This window comes from Danio rerio, chromosome 3 (assembly GCF_052040795.2).
Source record: "Danio rerio strain M-AB ecotype USA chromosome 3, GRCz13ab, whole genome shotgun sequence".
NCBI lineage: Eukaryota > Metazoa > Chordata > Actinopteri > Cypriniformes > Danionidae > Danio > Danio rerio.
In genome coordinates, this window is record NC_141023.1 from 54190117 (window position 1) to 54198488 (window position 8372).

The window sequence follows — 8372 nt, forward strand, 5'->3', positions numbered from 1 at the left end:
CCAAAACAAGAATTTACAAGATCAGAGTGGCAGAACCCTGACACTACCCCCCCCCAAAAGGGACGCCACCTGGCGTCCCTAAAGGGAACATCCAACAAGGTACAAGACAGACAAGAAACACCACAAGACAACAAAACAGGCAACATCAACAAACACAAGACAGGGAGGTGAACAGGCAAGACATGAAGGGGGGAGGGAGGGGAGCCAAGTCAGACCCAACAAGACAAACAAGGGAGGGATGGGAGGGCAAAACCAGGGAGGATCAGGAGGGACAGTCCAGGGTGGGTTCAGCGGGTCGGGAGCCCCGGCAGGGAACCAGGGTGAAGCCGGAGGATCCATCCAGGGTGGAAGAGGGGAACACCAGGGAGGAGCAGGGGGGACGACCCAGGGAGAGTCTGTGAGGGGAAACAAGGCAGGAGGTCTGTAGAGAACCGGTTGGGCTGGAGGCGACTTGACAAGAGCCGGTTGGACAGAAGGCCTGAGGGGAGCTGGCTGGACAGAAGGCCGCAGCTGGGGAGCCGGCAGGGCTGAAGGCCTGTGGGGAGCCGGCTGGGATGAAGGCCTGTGGGGAGCCGGCTGGGATGAAGGCCTGTGGGGAGCCGGCTGGGATGAAGGCCTGTGGGGAGCCGGCTGGGATGAAGGCCTGTGGGGAGCCGGCTGGGATGAAGGCCTGTGGGGAGCCGGCTGGGATGAAGGCCTGTGGGGAGCCGGCTGGGATGAAGGCCTGTGGGGAGCCGGCTGGGATGAAGGCCTGTGGGGAGCCGGCTGGGATGAAGGCCTGTGGGGAGCCGGCGGGGATGAAGGCCTGTGGGGAGCCGGCGGGGATGAAGGCCTGTGGGGAGCCGGCTGGGATGAAGGCCTGTGGGGAGCCGGCGGGGCTGAAGACCAGAGGGGAGCCGGCGGGGCTGAAGACCAGAGGGGAGCCGGAGGGGCTAGGAGCCGGGCTGGGGCCGGCTGGGCAAGACGTCTGGGGTGCGCCGGCAGGGCAAGGAGCCGGGCTGGGGCCGGCAGGGAAAGGAGCCGGGCTGGGGCCGGCAGGGCAAGATGTCTGGTAGGTTCCGGCAGGGCAAGGAGCCGGGCTGGGGCCGGCAGGGCTAGACGTCTGGTAGGTGCCGGCAGGGAAAGACGTCTGGTAGGTGCCGGCAGGGCAAGGTGCCGGGCTGGAGCCGGCTGGGCAAGACGTCTGGGTGGTGCCGGCAGGGCAAGGAGCCGGGCTGGGGCCGGCAGGGCTTGACGTCTGGGTGGCGTCGGCAGGGCAAGACGTCTGGGTGGCGCCGGCAGGGCAAGGAGCCGGGCTGAAGCCGGCAGGGCAAGACGTCTGGGTGGCGCCGGCAGGGCAAGGAGCCGGGCTGAAGCCGGCAGGGCAAGACGTCTGGGTGGCGCCTGCAGGGCAAGGAGCCGGGCTGAAGCCGGCAGGGCAAGACGTCTGGGTGGCGCCGGCAGGGCAAGGAGCCAGACTGGGACCGGCACTGAGCGGCGCTCAGGGGCTGGAGCCGACACTGGGGGGCGCTCAGGGGCTGGAGCCGACACTGGGGGGCGCTCAGGGGCTGGAGCCGACACTGGAGGGCGCTCAGGGGCTGGAGCCGACACTGGGGGGCGCTCAGGGGCTGGAGCCGACACTGGAGGGCGCTCAGGGGCTGGAGCCGACACTGGAGGGCGCTCAGGGGCTGGAGCCGACACTGGAGGGCGCTCAGGGGCTGGAGCCGACACTGGAGGGCGCTCAGGGGCTGGAGCCGACACTGGAGGGCGCTCAGGGGCTGGAGCCGACACTGGAGGGCGCTCAGGGGCTGGAGCCGACACTGGAGGGCGCTCAGGGGCTGGAGCCGACACTGGAGGGCGCTCAGGGGCTGGAGCCGACACTGGAGGGCGCTCAGGGGCTGGAGCCGACACTGGAGGGCGCTCAGGGGCTGGAGCCGACACTGGAGGGCGCTCAGGGGCTGGAGCCGACACTGGAGGGCGCTCAGGGGCTGGAGCCGACACTGGAGGGCGCTCAGGGGCTGGAGCCGACACTGGAGGGCGCTCAGGGGCTGGAGCCGACACTGGAGGGCGCTCTGGGGCTGGAGCCATCTTGGCTGAAGAGGCCTTCCTCTTCAATCTCCGCTTCTGGGTGCGGGTTAACCCTTGGGGGGAGGACATGGACTGGGAGGTGGTGCTGGTGGTGATGAGAAGGGTCCCTTCCCCCTCCAGGATCTCCCTCTCCTTCCTCAGGCAGGTGTATTCAACCACCTCCCAATAAGTCCATTCCTTTAAATCACCCAGCTCCTCCCAATCAAGAGGCTCATCCAATCCTGCCAGGAAGAGATGGATGAGGGTCTTCTCATTGAATCCAAGCCCCAACACTGCCTCAAGGAGGCCTTGAGCATACACACCAAATGGACGACTGTTCTGGTGACATTCCTGCAGTCTCCTGGCAAGGGATTGATCCTGGAGCTTCTTGTTCTGGGAGAGAGCTGGGCGAAGAAATAAACCCATAGTTGCTGAGTCCTCTAATGGTCAGTTCGTACTGTCACGGTCGTGGTGGGGAAAAGGAGCGAGGACTCAAGTGCAAACAATAATTGGGTTTTATTAATAATAGAAGTACAAATAAAACAAAAAGGCAAAATAAACTACCCCGAGGGGGAAAACATGAATCAAAAACAGACAAACTTGGCTGGGCTGGCAAGACATGACTGGAACAGGAACACAGAGGGAATATCGACGACGAACTGACAACCCAGATAGCAAAATACACTCGGGCCAGTTCCGGCTAGATTGTCGCCTGCCGAAGACTTACCCCTCGGCCCAACTTCGGCTGCCGGACTCGGGCCGGATGCCTGTGGACTCACTGCCCGATTCCGGCCCGAATCAAGCGGGCCAGATGCGGCGGCCGTAAGCGAGCCGACGCTGCGCATCCGCGCCGGAATCGGCGCGAGGGTAATGTGCGCTGCGGCCCGGAGCTGGCGCGACTCCGTATTTATACACTTTATAAAACCTTTTGGTATTACATTGGTACTTAATATATGGTATTACAACCATTTGAATTTATACAACAGCAAACACAGGCTATAATGTAAACACAAAGTGTAAGCACTGTGTTTAACCTTTGAATAAAGTGCAAACTGCATACACATTCTGTAACGAAAATAATCAGACAAATGACAAAATAAATAAATGTTAAACGTTTATTAATTGCAAGAAAAAAAATAGTACTAAAATTTTATAAATAATTTTGTAGTGCACAAGAATATCAATATAAAAACAACAATAAAACAACACATTAAAGACACACAGAAAGATTTAAACAAAAAATCTAAAAATTACACACAAACACAGATGTTTTTAAAACAACCCTGTTTTCCCAATAGACTTAAATTAAAAATTTGTACAAACAGCTAAATTTTATATAAACCTAAATATAGAAACCAATTTAAGATATAGCAAGAAACATCTTAAAAATACCAATGACAATCCGTAAAATATCCAAGTCAAACTTGTAAAAAGTACTGCAGAATTCTGAAGAAACATCTTGAAACATTTTTTAATAAAACAATTATAATAAATAATAATAATAATAAACAAACAAATATATATATATATATATATATATAAATAATTGCAGAAGTATAAAGTCAAACTTATTTTTAAATAAACTTGAACAAAATCAATTGCACAAACAGCAAGACATGAGTGAGATGATTATACATTTCATATATATACACGTCTTGTGCAAGTTTATATTTATAATTTTATTTGTATTACGTTTATTAAAAATGTATCAAGATGTTTCTTCAGAATTTGGCGCACACACATACATACATAACTACATACCATACATATATACACACACACACACATACACACATATATATACATATACATATATATATATATAAATGCAAATGAAAGAAACAAATTGTTCAAGTATCAGGGAACATCCTAATACACTTAAAATGTTGTTTAAAAAATAAAACAAAATAGTGATATAGACATTTGACACATTAGCTTTCTCTTCTTTCTTCCTCCATCCCTGTCAGGGGCAAGTTGTAGCTACCTTGTAATGCATTTTTCCACTTCTTTATCAGTGGCGTGGTATAGACATTTGTCCTCACTCCATCTGTGATTAAAAGATAAACAGATAATTAGTAGTGAACAAGTACTAATGTAAAAAAAAAAAGAAAAAATTAGGAAAAAAGTAGGCTACCTACGAAGCAAAAAAAACAATAAAAAAAAAACAAATAAACTTAAAACACTTTGAAATTAGCAAGAGCTTGAACTTACCAGTTTCTTCATTTGTTCAGGCTGCTTCTTTAGTTGATTTTCAAGCTTTTCCAAATCAAATTGGCCAAAGGAAGGTCAAATGTGTTTACATCTGGAATTTCATCACGTCTGTTTTGGTTTTGTGAGAATCAGGCCCAGCTGCTGCTTTATGACGTTGCATGATTTTAAAACTTCAGTCAGTCGTGCTAAAAAAAGAAAAATAACAGATTAGTATAAATCAACCTGTAGCTTATTCTCATACAACTTCTGTAAATACAACAGTGGATTAGACACTGCTGATATTCTCTACTTGATCTTTACTTTCTAGCTGCATTAAACCTTAACAAATTTAGTGATATCTTCAATTCTTACAAAGACATCACGAGATGCAATAAGTTATGTCTTGATCTCAAACTGCACTAGAACAAAGACTGTAAATGTTCATAGGTGTACTGCAGGAGTGTCCAAACTTTTTGGGCCGAGGGCCAGATGGGCCCCCTAAATTATTAGCCACCGTTTATTTTTTCCCCAATTTCTGTTTAACGGAGAGTTAAACATTTTTTTCCACACATTTCTAAACATATTAGTTTTAGTAACTCATTTCTAATAACTGATTTATTTTATCTTTGCCATGATGACAGTAAATAATATTTGACTAGATATTTTTAAGACACTTCTATACAGCTTAAAGTGACATTTAAAGGCTTAACTAGGTTAATCATGTTAACTAGTCAAGGTAATTAGGCAAGTTATTTTATAACAATGGTTTGTTCTGAAGACTTAAGGGTCTAATAATTTTGACCTTAAAATGGTTCATAAAAAATTTTAAACCGCATTTTATTCTAGCCGAAATAAAACATAAGTCTTTCTCCAACATCATTTGGGAAATATTTAAAAAAGAAGAAATAAATCAATGAGGGGCTAATAATTCAGACTTCAACTGTGTGTAGACAGACAGACAGACAGACAGACAGACAGACAGACAGACAGACAGACAGACAGACAGATAGATAGATAGATAGATAGATAGATAGATCATAACAAGAACTGCTGCTTAATTGAATGCATGTAATAGCGACACCCGGTGGTTATTTATTGAATTCAGTTCATTTTTGTATAGCGGGCCAGATTCTATTGATATTTATAAAAAGCCTGGCCCGCAGGCCGTAGTTTGGACACGCCTGGTGTACTGGTATGTACAGTATCTGTGCATCTTGATGGTGGTCTTAAGATTTCTGCCATAGTCATTGATGGTGATGGTACTTGTGGTGCTGCATTGATTTCTAAAATCTTCATACCTGCCTTTTATCCAGCCTCTTTGTTTCAAGTAATTTTTCTTCATCACGGTATAGATGCGTCTATACTGTCCCTTGATCAAATACATTTACAAAACAAAACATCACTTTAGTATAGTGCCAGGGCAAAACTCACAGGTTGTAATAGATCAATGACAATGTTGACAGTATGTGTTTAAAATAATTGCAAACAAACCTGTTCTGTCTTGAGATGTATGACAGGCAATCATCGTCCTCATCTGTCTACCAGTCAGAAATCACAGTTGCGTGTGGATGTTTGAGTCGAGCTTCCTCATATGCATCTATAATAAAACATCACATTGTTGTTAACCTCCCGTAAAGAAAAGTTCAAATCCTGAAATACTATCAAAGTTAATTAATGCATATAATACCTATAGTGTAAATAATCAGTACACAGAAGGTTGCACAAGATTTATTCGGAGATTCATGCAGAGTGACAGCCTTATGAATCTGAGACATAGATTTGTAAGATGGTCAAGCACATGCATTATTCTGTACCCATGAAGATTAACCAACCATTGTGAAAAATGGTTGATGATAACAGCCAATAACAATAAACCATTTCAGCTGTTTGTGAAGCAATTAGTAATGTAATGTCTGAAAAGCTCAATCTATGTTGAAAATGTATCAGCAGTTTACAGCTTATAATGGACTTTTAGCACACAACTATAACATGCCTATTCACGTTCAAAAGAGTGTGCCATTGACTTCTTTGGTCGTGATGTACTGCAAAATGATCTCACTAACCTTTGTTAAACAAGAACAATAAGACTTAACCAACAAATTTTGTTACCCATTCATTTAAATCAGAATTTATCACTGTCAATAACATAAAAAACAAAAAAAAAAAACATCAAAATCTGCTTTAAGACGTTCAGTTTTACATTAACTGACCATTACAGCTTGAACAAAAGATATAATTGATTCACATAGGCTAACACATATGAATTAAAGTGCATAGTAATATATTTCTCTTGGATAATTTAAAGAGAATAGTAAACAGTCGAGTTTCGATCACTTTTCTTGACTAACTGCATAAACAAGATAAACAATAATATTTTATTAATCCAAAACGATTAGTTTTTATTTACACAATCACAGAATTAATACTGTTGGATAAGTATACGCCTGTACAATGATTTTTTCAACATCCACGGTACTTTATAATGTTAAATCAGGATAAAAACACGTTTTGCCAAGTTAGTTAATGGATTCGTCTACAGAAACTTTCTTTAACGCAAAGTTAGCATACACACAAATTCGTTTCATGTTTCTTTAAAATAATTAAAATAGTTTTCAGTTACTACACACGTTACAATCTAACATTGTGTTAAAGGAAAATGAACTTTCAGGCGTGTTTGTAACTGTTAGCGTTAGCATACATTAGCTCCACTCGTGTTTCTTAAAGCAAGTTACATTTCGTATCAAACTGTTTTAAATTACTAAACGCTGTTACAACCAAACACCGTGGAAATGTTTTAAGCTCTAAATTCGCTAATTATACAGTACACAAGCAGTAAAAAGCTTACCTTTCTGACCGGAATCCATGTGAAGTCTTTAAAAAAACCAAACTTTTTCTTCTTGTGATCTTCGTGCCATGGTGGTTGACAACCAGCTTTTTGGAGCATTACCGCCACCGTCTGGATTGGAGTGTTGATCATGAGTTTAGTCACGCATGTGTTTATTATGAAACCAACTTCTGCTTTAAAACAAAAACAGTCAGCACAGGAGCGTGCTATCTCAAAAATAAGCGAATTTTACATAGTTTTTCTCTAGATGACATGTATAATCTATTTATAAATAATATTGTTTTGTTTGCGTCTAAACATTGCGACCATCCACACTAAATATTCTTTTTTTTTTTTTTTTTTTTGCTATCGTACCATGAATATTTTCTCAAATTATCATTAAACGTGGAGCTAACAGATTACTAGATAAAATAAGAACTTAATCGGTTGCCATCAGCCTTAATCGGTTGCCATATGGTTGACCGGAATCGGGCCAGTGCTTTACAGCCGCATCACAACCGCATGTGCGCGAGCGAGCTGCGGGCCGCACTCAGCCCGGATAACACTCGCCGATGCCGAGTCGGAGCCGGAGGCGCCGGAGGGCAGCCGAGCTCGGGCCGATTACTGCCTGCTATCTGGGAAAGGACTGAAAACATGAGGGGGATTATAAAGCAAAAAGTAAATTGACACACAGGTGAACACAATTAACTAATAATGGGTTAACAAGGAGGGTGGGACTAGACAATAGACGGGAGAGCGCATGACACAGAGAGACAATACAAGCCATGCGCTCACATAACACAACACTGAAGCACACGACAAAAGCACGTGACCAATGTAAACACCGAGCCATGTGCTTTGACAAAAGACGCAAGACACGAGCACACGATGAATGAAAACACTCACCATGCGCTCACATATGCAGCATGCATGCTTCATCCCAGCGCCGACCAAAACCGAAACCAACAAGACTGAGACGCTGGGAATGAAACACCATGCTGCTGACAGACGAAAACACAAACACGAGTACAAGAGCGCACGCGTCTGAGGGGCGCAGAGCGCGCACGCGGCCGCGTCAAGCAGGAGCGCGCACACTCTGCGTACACCCACGACGGCGCGCGCGCACACAGAGACAGAAACAGGACCAGACACGAGTAGTATCCGAGATCTGCCACCAAAACAAGAATTTACAAGATCAGAGTGGCAGAACCCTGACAACCATAGATCATTGAATCGTTTTAGACCATTAGCATCTCACTCAAAAATTACCAAAGTTTTTTGAAAATTCAAGCTTGACTTTTCTGTGGTTACA

At 45.2% G+C, this 8372-nt stretch overlaps 1 long non-coding RNA gene across 1 annotated transcript; it reads right to left on the reverse strand.

The window, feature by feature from the left end:
* Positions 1-3787: 3787 nt before the first annotated feature.
* LOC137490776 (uncharacterized) lies at positions 3788-7137 on the reverse strand. Its single transcript, XR_015481285.1, has 5 exons — positions 7082-7137; positions 5728-5833; positions 5535-5605; positions 4258-4442; positions 3788-4093 (listed from the first exon to the last, which is right to left on the reverse strand). It is a non-coding gene; the product is annotated as an uncharacterized LOC137490776 (long non-coding RNA).
* Positions 7138-8372: the final 1235 nt, after the last annotated feature.